Source organism: Bufo bufo, chromosome 2 (assembly GCF_905171765.1).
Source record: "Bufo bufo chromosome 2, aBufBuf1.1, whole genome shotgun sequence".
In the NCBI taxonomy this organism is placed as follows: domain Eukaryota; kingdom Metazoa; phylum Chordata; class Amphibia; order Anura; family Bufonidae; genus Bufo; species Bufo bufo.
The window spans coordinates 252,196,908-252,208,176 of NC_053390.1; the positions used below are offsets into that span (position 1 = coordinate 252,196,908).

The 11,269-nt window shown below is 45.1% G+C and overlaps 1 long non-coding RNA gene across 1 annotated transcript; it reads right to left on the reverse strand.

The window, feature by feature from the left end:
• Positions 1-9,851: 9,851 nt before the first annotated feature.
• LOC120988727 lies at positions 9,852-11,267 on the reverse strand. The gene is made up of 3 exons (XR_005776173.1): positions 11,247-11,267; positions 10,848-11,164; positions 9,852-9,863 (listed from the first exon to the last, which is right to left on the reverse strand). It is a non-coding gene; the product is annotated as an uncharacterized LOC120988727 (long non-coding RNA).
• Between the last annotated feature and the right edge of the window lie 2 nt (positions 11,268-11,269).

Sequence of the window (11,269 nt, forward strand, 5' to 3'; positions counted from 1 at the left end):
CAGAATCGGGGAAATAAATACAGCATTTTGTTTGGCTGTTAACCCTTGCTTTGTTACTGGAAAATATGGATTAAAATGGAAAATTTGCCAAAAAATTTAAATTCTCAAATTTAATCTCCATTTGCCAATAACTCTTGTGCAACACCTAAAGGGTTAACAAAATTTGTAAAACCAGTTTTAAATACCTTGAGGGGTGTAGTTTCATATATGGGGTCACTTTTATGGAGTTTTGACTCTAGGGGTGCATCAGGGGGGCTTCAAATGGGACATGGTGTAAAAAAAACAGTCCAGCAAAATCTGCCTTCCAAAAACCACACGGCGCACCTTTCCCTCTACGCCCTACTGTGTGCCCGTACAGTAGTTTACGGCCACATATCGGGTGTTTCTGCAAACTACAGAATCGGGGCAATAAATATAGCATTTTGTTTGGCTGTTAACCCTTGCTTTGTTACTGGAAAAAATGGATTAAAATGGAAAATTTTCCCAAAAATCTAAATTCTGAAATTTTATCTCCATTTGCCATTAACTCTTGTGGAACACCTAAAGGGTTAACGACATTTGTAAAATCAGTTTTAAATACCTTGAGGGGTGTAGTTTCTAGAATGGGTGGTTTCTATTAGGCAAGCCTCACAAAGTGACTTCAGACCTGAACTGGTCCCTAAAAATTGGGTTTTTGAAAATTTCTGAAAAATTTCAAGATTTGCTTCTAAACTTCTAAGTCTTGTAACGTCATTCCCAAAATTATCCAAACATGAAGTAGGCATATGGGGGATGTAAAGTAATAACTATTTTTGGAGGTATTACTATGTATTATAGAAGTAGAGAAATTCTATCTATACAAACCATTGAAATATGGGGGTTTAAACCTTCCCTACTTCAAAGGTTATTTTATTGCCGCCCAGTTATTGATGTGTTATGAATGGAAAAATAGTGCACTTTTAAGGAGCCTAGTAGGGAGGTATTCATATAATAACATATTTACTCTTTTGGAATCTGGACTATTGATTAGTCAAGAGCGGGGTTATAAAGAGACTACAAAATTACTTTCTAAAATGTGGGCTACTACTAGAATATGGTTGAGGGTAAAGGGTTCACTTATATTCACGCCTCTTTGGCATAACGTTCATCTACAGATTTTAGATGGTATAGCAACGGATACATTTTGGCAAAAGAATCCGATTTTTTACATTTCACAAATAGTTAAGGATAGAGAGATTAAGTCGTTCACGGAGTTATCACATAATGTAGAAAACCTCTCTTGGTTTAGGTATTTTCAGTTGCGGTCGGCACTATTCAGTCTGGATGATAAATCAATGTTGGATATAGACAGTTCCTGCTTTTTAAACGATTGGACAGGGATGACACCCCTAAGAATTAAGATTTCAAATATATATAAACTATTACCACCAGGACAAAGAGCCTGGGAGTTGGATTGTCCAAATATACAATTAGAAGGGTGGGGGAATATTTTTATTAACCTAGGTTCACTATCCCATAATTTCAACCATGTTCTAGTGCAGTTTAGTATTTGTCATAGATTATATGTTACCCCTATATGGCTAAACAAATGTGGGCTAAGAGATACATCCAAGTGCCCTAGATGTGATACCTTAGGTACGGATTACCTCCATATGATCTGGACTTGTCCAGAACTTAGAGAATACTGGAATAGCATCAATAACTTTCTTATTTACAAACTTAAAATGTGAATCCCCTTTGAGACACAATTGTTCTTGCTGAATGATTTCTCCAAAATAAGTAGTCATAAATACCAAAAGATTCTTCTAGGTAGGTTTTTTTTCTCTTTTTCTTTCTCTCTTCCTGTCTCCTGCCCCTTTCTTTTTGTTGAAGGGGGGTCGAGGTGGGAGGGGAGGGTGGAGGCATCACAGGGCCGGGGTGGGGAGTAGGGGGGTTGGGTTGGGGGAAGAGGGAGAAGGAAAAAAGGCATTAACTATATTGAATGTTTACTCAAAATTTTTCTTTGTGTATTTCTTTTATATATTAATAAATATACTTATATTAAAAAAAAAATAGAAGTAAAGAAATTGAAACTTGGAAATTTGCAAATGTTTCCAAAATTTTGGTAAATTTGGTATTTTTTTATAAATAAAAAAGATTTTTTTTTTTACTTAATTTTACCAGTGTCATGAAGTACAATATGTGACGAAAAAACAATCTCAGAATGGCCTGGATAAGTCAAAGCGTTTTAAAGTTATCACCACTTAAAGTGACACTGGTCAGATTTGCAAAAAATGGCCTGGTCCTTAAGGTGAAATATGGCTGTGTCCTTAAGGTGTAAATAGTGGCCCCTGCCCCCTTAACAATGACCTCCACAGTTCCCCCCCCCTTTAACAGTGACCTCCACAGCAGCCTGCCCCCTTAACAGTAACATCCACAATTAACGCCTCTTTAACAGTGACCTTCACAATGCCATTCTTTTTAACAGTGACCTCCACATTGCCCTGCCCCTTTAATGGTAGGGCTACACGATTTTTCTGATGGATCGAGATGGATTTTTCTGCGACTGTCGTGTCAGTCGCAGTACAACACCATAGACTATCATTAAAAAAATTGTCTCGCGACATTGGCGTGACATAAATGTCACACGACACATGTAGCAGTGTAGTTGTGCCCTATGTGTCCTGCGACTTATTGTCGCGCGACACATGTCGTCGTGTAGCCCTAGCCTAATGCTGACCGACAGCACTGAAGAAAAATGGCTGGGTTGTTATAGAAACCTGGAGTAAAACTGTGTGTATGTGGAGACTAAGGGCATGCAAGCTACTATTGGATAATGCGGAAAATGTGACCATGTGTGTGTCAGTTGGGATACGAAGAGAAAGTCTTGCAGGCTTGTATTGGCTAATGCAGGTCATTTTTTGGGAATATCTCAGGAACTGTACGTCCTAGAGAGCTGAGACGCGGTCTAAAACCTTCCCGGACACCTGATGTACACGTGTTCCAAATTTGGTGAGGCTCAGTCCAGTTGTTTGGTCGCACATAAAGAACAGACAGATAGATAGATGTCGGAACAGACAGAAATTCATTGTGTACCGACATGTTACCTCTACAGTATTCTTTACCAGATAGTAAGTGATATGTGTAACAAGCTTAGTAGAAATTGATCGATGAGTTTTTGAGTTACAGAGCAATATGTGTGTAGCAAAAACAGTTGGCGCATACAAACTCCATCCAGATGCTGTGTAGGGGCGTATGACCCCCACAAGATTCCTTTTCAGGTAGCAAGGGATGTGTATATCAAGTTTCGTTGAAATCGATGGTTGCATTTTTAAATGTATGTGGAAAATACATACATACATATACACACACACATATATACGTGCTTCTTTATATATAGACTAGCAGAACGAGCTGGCTTTGCATGGGTATATTTAATTTATTTCATTTAATGTTTGTGTGATGTTAAAAGATATCCACAGTATCCCCCATAACTGGGACCTCATCACCACCCTGCCCCCTTAACGGGGAACTCCACTGCCCCTCACTCCTTAACACTGACCAACTTACAGTGCCCTGCCTCCTTACAATGGGACGTCTACAGCAGTCTATCCCCTTAACTTTGAGCTTCACAGCAGCCCACCCATTTAACAGTAACAGTGTCTGTCCCTTTAACAATGACCTCCACAGTGCCCGCCCCTTTAACATTGACCTCCACAGTGCCCACCCCTTTAACATTGACCTCCACAGTGCCCACCCCTTTAACAGTGACCTCCACAGTGCCTGCCCCTTTAAAAGTGATCTCCACAGTGCCCTCCACAGTGTCCGCCCATTTAACAGTGACCTACACAGTGCCCGCCTCTTTAACAGTGATCTCCACAGTGCCCGCCCCTTTAACAATTAGCTCCAATGTGCCTGCCCCTTTAACAGTGACCTCCATAGTGCACACCCCTTTAACAGTGACCACCGCAGTGCCCGTTCCTTAAAGTGACCTCCACAGTGCCTGACCCTTTAACAGTGACCTCCACAGTGCCTGCCCCTTTAACACTGTTCCCACATCCTACTTCAGGGGGAGGAAGGAAAGTTCTAGGCAGTGTGAGCCACCCCCCTGCTGGGGTAGGCTGCGTTAGTAGGAGCTCCCAGAAACAGGGACCCCAACCAAGGATCCAAGCCTCGGCTGAGGCACAAGATCAACCTTCCCAGCCTGAGTCCCTTACCTCAGCTGGTAGACCAAAGAAAGCAGCCCTTCACAGAACTATCAGATCTCCAGGAAGCCACCATCATACCCTGCGAGCAGTCCTGTAAGTAAAGATCCAAAGATAAAGAGAAGATAAGTACCTCTTCAGCTAGTCAGGCCCAAACTAAGCAGACTCAAGACAGAGCAGAAGATAGATACCTGCCAGATCAATAGGCGTATGTACCAGATACAGAATAGATATAAATTCCTGCCACATATTGCCAAAACCTGCTGGGACCCTAGACTAAAGCTGTATACTTGTATGGTTTAAAAGCTGCATATCATATCACCAAGTAAAGACAAGTTGGACCCTATTATCTGTGTGGAATCCCATCATTCCTCAATTACTCCTATTAACAGCACTCAATTTGTTGCATGTGAGCCGGGATACAGGAGTCCAGCCGTACCACAGGTAGGAGACACCGTTGACACTATACTGAGACAATATCCCCCTCTGGCATTCCTCACCTGGTACATGAGCCTATAACATCTTAAAGGGCCCTGCTACAGTACTTGCGCAAGCTGCAACTGGCGTCACGAACTTATACATATATAAACTGACCCACTGCATAGCATTCCCACTGACCCAGTGTCCTGCTCATTGCATCAAGTGGCGTCACGAACAGGATCGGATTGAATTGTGTGTCCATCCCTAACAACAGAACCGCATCCAATTGTGCGCAAAAAACGGACTTAAAACCGCATGTTTCACAGTATAATAAGGGCTGAAGATTGTGCAAAGATCGCAAAAAAAGTGACTTTCTTACTTGTATTGCTGTGCCAAGAAAGCGCTGCACGTGTGCTACAGCACAAGGAGTTAATTCGACATTGTGGAGATTCGCCATATTCGTTTTAAGATGGCGCTTCATCTTCATGCCAAAGAACAAAGAAACAAAGAAACGCCCTCCCAGGAGCGCGAAAATGCTGTCTACGCCCCCAGAAGCGGGAAAATCTAGCGACACCCCCTCAAGAAAGGCGCGAAGATATCGAATACGCCCCTTCAGGAGCGGGAAAAATAGAGAACGCCCTCCATGAACTTGTCACTGACCTGGCCCGAGGTAATAAAGACTCCACCCTCTGCGCCCCTCCCTTAGTTCTGGCGATTAGTGTGTGCAGGAGAGCAGCAAGCATGGCCTGCCCGCGTCCCAGGTGGAACGAAATGTCCATCGGCGGAGAGGACGTGTACCCAGAACAGCCGCTGGAGATTCAGGTCTCCCAGCTTATGCAGAAGCGTGGACCGTCGACCTTTGGTTCCAGGCCGGAGGCAGCGGATCCCTCCGTGCCCAAAGACCCGACATCCCCTGTCCTGTCCAGCATTCCAGAGGAGTCGGAGAAGGCCGCCGCTGAAGCCCCGATCCCTGATGTGGAGAGCCAGGACCTGATTAAGTTCCCGGAGGCCGTGGATCCCTCCGCTGACGCAAGGACCCCCGCGGAAGGCGACGCCACCATACAGATGGAAGTGGACGTCGAGTCATCCACCGCAGGGGCCGTCGCTGCTGAAACCAGCATCCAGCCTGTGGCGCAGTCGAACATGGAGTTGCAGAACCGTGACCAGAGGACGCCGGAACCGGCCGCGTCATCAGGTAGGAGCAACCCCGCTCCCTGAGGCCCAGGCCCGGTCAGCGTCCGTCCCACCGCCACGTCCAGAAACTCCAGCACCCGCCATCAGTCTTAGGCCCGCAAAGCCACAGCCACCTACTGGTGCGGCGGAGGCGGGTGGTGATTCCACTCCGCCGCCCAGCTACGCCCAGCTCCGCAACCTTAATCCGGAGGTCCCTCATGAGATCACGGCCTTTGCCCAGACCGCTTGGGAATACAAGTCGGCGGTTGAAGAATGGGTTAAACAAGTTCTTGATACCCCCCAGTCAGGAGATCCCAAGTTGACCAGGAGAACCGGCATGGTTTTATGGTTTTCTGTGGAGAGAGGTGTAGGGTTGCTCCAGGACAATTATTCTGGGACTGAGGTGTTTGTAGGCCGCCGGTCCGTGAAGAGACACTATTTGCCCCAGGAAAGGCACAATCTGTATATTGGGGACCAGGTGGAGTACACCCCCATGCGTTCCATGCAGGGACTCTTTGCTGCGGGAGTCACCCTGTTACAGAAGCCACTTTCTCCTGCCGTCACCCCAGAGACCTGGCAGGAGGATCCAGGCTCTGCGGGCAGGACCAGATGTTTGCAGGAAACCCTGAATGGCCATCTGCTCTTCAAGGAGAAGGTTCAACCAGCCCCTGCTCCTTTGATACCGGACTTGTCACCGCCACCAACCCTGAGGGTGGGACAAATCAATAACAGTGTGCTGACATTTAATCCCAAGGTGCAGCCGTGTTTTATGCCGCCTTATATGCTGCCCTGGAAGCAGCCATCACAAACTGCTCCAGGCCTTCCTGAACCTTTGCAGCCAGAGATTCTGCCACTACCTGCATCGGCTGTGGATTCCGGTCTGCGGCAGGCAACTGCAGCATTCACCAGGAAGTCTGCACAGCCAACCCCTACAGCAACCGGTAGAGGGCAGTGGCGAACCCCTACCAACACTACCCTCAGCTACCAGCAGAGGCTGGAACAACCTCTGATGAGGTTTAGCAGCTCCAGCAGCGATGAGGAGCTGGACACCTACTTATAAGGTGTCCCCATTACGAAAAAAAAATCTACAGTGACATTGTTTTGGGAGCCACTCCGTGGACTGCTACCTGACGGGTGAGGACCTGTTTGGCATTGTTGTGTGCTTTTAACCTTTTTGTTCCAGGTTGCCATTGTTTGTCCTCATCCAGATGGTCATGCTAGTTAGGACTCCCCCCATCAGCACTTAACCCCTTACATCCAAGTTGAAAGCGTTATCCCCTTTCTCAGGTTACTTGATAGCCTGTTGCTGCTATTAAATATTTTAACCCTTTGGATTACAATTAACTTTTGCCCTGTGGATTGCAAAGAACTTTTATCAATTTCCAGAGGATTCTGCAACTTCAAGCACTTTCAGGAAAAAGGACTCAAGTTATTGTTGAGCCCCGCCTGACATTGATATTTGCACTAATAAATTTGCACTATTTTATAAAATGTTCTATCGCAACATAAAAGCTAGCATATACACTCACCTAAAGAATTATTAGGAACACCATACTAATACAGTGTTGGACCTCCTTTTGCCTTCAGAACTGCCTTAATTCTACTTGGCATTGATTCAACAAGGTGCTGATAGCATTCTTTAGAAATGTTGGCCCATATTGATAGGATAGCATCTTGCAGTTGATGGAGATTTGAGGGATGCACATCCAGGGCACAAAGCTCCCGTTCCACCACATCCCAAAGATGCTCTATTGGGTTGAGATCTGGTGACTGTGGGGGCCTTTTTAGTACAGTGAACTCATTGTCATGTTCAAGAAACCAATTTGAAATGATTCGAGCTTTGTGACATGGTGCATTATCCTGCTGGAAGTAGCCATCAGAGGATGGATACATGTTCTCATTTTGTTTACACCAAATTTGGACTCTACCATTTGAATGTCTCAACAGAAATCGAGACTCATCAGACCAGGCAACATTTTTCCAGTCTTCAACAGTCCAATTTTGGTGAGCTTGTGCAAATTGTAGCCTCTTTTTCCTATTTGTAGTGGAGATGAGTGGTACCCGGTGGGGTCTTCTGCTGTTGCAGCCCATCCGCCTCAAGGTTGTGCGTGTTGTGGCTTCACAAATGCTTTGCTGCATACCTCGGTTGTAACGAGTGGTTATTTCAGTCAACGTTGCTCTTCTATCAGCTTGAATCAGTCGGCCCATTCTCCTCTGACCTCTAGCATCCACAAGGCATTTTCGCCCACAGGACTGCCGCATACTGGATGTTTTTCCCTTTTCACACCATTCTTTGTAAACCCTAGAAATGGTTGTGCGTCAAAATCCCAGTAACTGACCAGATTGTGAAATACTCAGACCGGCCCGTCTGGCACCAACAACCATGCCACGCTCAAAATTGCTTAAATCACCTTTCTTTCCCATTCTGACAATCAGTTTGGAGTTCAGGAGATTGTCTTGACCAGGACCACCCCCCTAAATGCATTGAAGCAACTGCCATGTGATTGGTTGACTAGATAATTGCATTAATGAGAAATAGAACAGGTGTTCCTAATAATTCTTTAGGTGAGTGTAATTGTCATGCTATTTAATAATTTATGTCATTGTAACCAGTTTACAAATGTTATGCAACGTTCAAGATATCCTGCCCATTGTGAGTATTATCCTTCTAGGTGCTGCAATGTGAAATTTATGCACTGTTCCCAATGATTGCACTTAACCATTGCACTTAACAAAATGTCGCAATTTACTTAAAGTGTGCCTTTTCACAGCTATTGTTCTCTCCCCCCTTATACGGACTGTCTTCATATGGACGTTGAATACTAATGGCCTACACCCGGTTATATATACCCATAGGTACCCAGGGTAGGACCAAGTGGTAAGTCCTGACAGATCTAGTTACTCCATAGGTACCCCTGCTGCTTCGGGAATCGTTAGAAGCCCTAGGCTGCTCCTTCCCGCTTGTTTTATGTTCCGGATTGTTCCCATCCAGAGGTGTCTCATTTCCAGGAGATCCATGGGAACGTACTGCCCTCCTCCTGTGACTTGCCAGAAGACATGGAGACGATAAATACCTCCCCTTCTGAGCTTTTGCCTAAGGTAAGGCGCCTTAAACCTTAGAGCCATATATTCTAGCTTCCTCTTAGACATCATAGTGATCGTGCTATAAGCCAAATTTCTTCAGGCTATGATGCAGGGAAGGGAATACAGGATAAAGCCACCCTTTCATTTGCGGGCTTTGCATTACACAATGGTGGGATTACGGAGTAAAGACACCCCCATGCTTTCTTTGATGTTCAGGGCCAGAACATACAAAGTCAGTCAGCGATGCATGCTTTGTGCAGTTATAGGTTACCTGGTTATACCAAGATAAGGAAACTGTGTGTTGGACATCTTATGCTAGCGGGCAGGAACCTCGAGGAAACCGCTATGTGTTTTGTCTTTGTACGTCATTATATGTAATTCACGCAGCACTTTGTATTGTATTGGGTACCGAGAGCTTACTCCTCAACCGCCTACCATGCACCGAGGATGGCTTATCTTAAAGTAACGGGGTATGTAACATCCCAGAGTATGTCACTAAAACTCTGTCACCCTGCTATATGATGTTAAAGTGTAAATGTGTTAATATCCTGTGTAATCTGACATTACATTTGTATTATATGGATTTACTGTGACTGTTTCATGTAATTTGCTGTAATTCTCAATGTACACCAGCAGGTGGCAGCAATATGGAAGTAGACCATAGCTAGTTAATAGACCTAGGCTGGAATAGTTCATTCCAGGCTAGCTTCCCCCTATCTGAGGAGGAGTGGAATGTTCCCACATCCTACTTCAGGGGGAGGAAAGAAAGTTCTAGGCAGTGTGAGCCACCCCCCTGCTGGGGTAGGCTGCGTTAGTAGGAGCTCCCAGAAACAGGGACCCCAACCAAGGATCCAAGCCTCAGCTGAGGCACAAGATCAACCTTCCCAGCCTGAGTCCCTTACCTCAGCTGGTAGACCAAAGAAAGCAGCCCTTCACAGAATTATCAGATCTCCAGGAAGCCACCATCATACCCTGCGAGCAGTCCTGTAAGTAAAGATCCAAAGATAAAGAGAAGATAAGTACCTCTTCAGCTAGTCAGGCCCAAACTAAGCAGACTCAAGACAGAGCAGAAGATAAATACCTGCCAGATCAATAGGCGTATGTACCAGATACAGAATAGATATAAATTCCTGCCACATATTGCCAAAAACCTGCTGGGACCCTAGACTAAAGCTGTATACTTGTATGGATCAAAAGCTGCATATCATATCACCAAGTAAAGACAAGTTGGACCCTATTATCTGTGTGGAATCCCATCATTCCTCAATTACTCCTATTAACAGCACTCAATTTGTTGCATGTGAGCTGGGATACAGGAGTCCAGCCGTACCACAGGTAGGAGACACCGTTGACACTATACAGAGACAATATCCCCCTCTGGCATTCCTCACCTGGTACGTGAGCCTATACCATCTTAAAGGGCCCTGCTACAGTACCTGCGCAAGCTGCAACTGGCGTCACAAACTTATACATATATAAACTGACCCACTGCATAGCATTCCCACTGACCCAGTGTCCTGCTCATTGCAGATGCATGTAGCAGCGTAGTTGTGCCCCATGTGTCGTGCAACTTGGGTTAGCTGGGTTGTTATGGAAACCTGGAGTAAAGCTGTATGTGTGGAGAGTAAGGGCCTGCGAGCTTCTATTGGCTGAAAATGGTCATGTGACCATGTGTATGGCAGTTGGGATAGGAAGAGAAAGACTTGCAGGGTTGTATTGGCTAATGCAGTTGATTTTTCGGGAATATCTCAGGAACAGTACATCTTAGAGAGCCGTGACCCAAAAGATTTCTTTCCAGGCAGCAAGGGATGTGTATACCAAGTTTTGTTGAAATCGATGTTTGCATTTTTGAGTGATCGCGGAATCTACATACACACATATATACGTCCTTCTTATATATATAGATTAAAATATTATAGTAAATGCTCTGCTGCCTCTAGTGTGTCATATAGGACGTGCTTGAGGTATTTGTACCTGTTCTTTATCAGCGTGCAGTACTGTGTGTACACCACTACCAGCATAGAGAAGACAGTAATAATCTCCTTCATCCTCTGACTGAACTTTGCTGATGGACAGAATGGCTGATCCCCCAGATATGGATCCACTGAATCGATCTGATATTCCTGAGGGTCTGCTATTCTGGTTGGTGCTACTGCTGCTGTAAACTAGTAGTTTAGGGGGACTTCCAGGTGTCTGGTAGTACCAAGATGGGTAGTTACCCCCATCTACAGAACCCCCACTTCGACTACAGGTGATACGGGCATTCTCCCCAGGAGACACTGACATTGACGCATCCTGAGTCACAGTAAACTGAGCCGATGTATCTGAAAAGAGAAAGAAATGAATGTTACACCAGAGAAGAGACTGTTCTTCTGTAATCTGTCTGTGCTGAGAGGTGGATCTTACAGGCACTATAGAAAATTACAGAG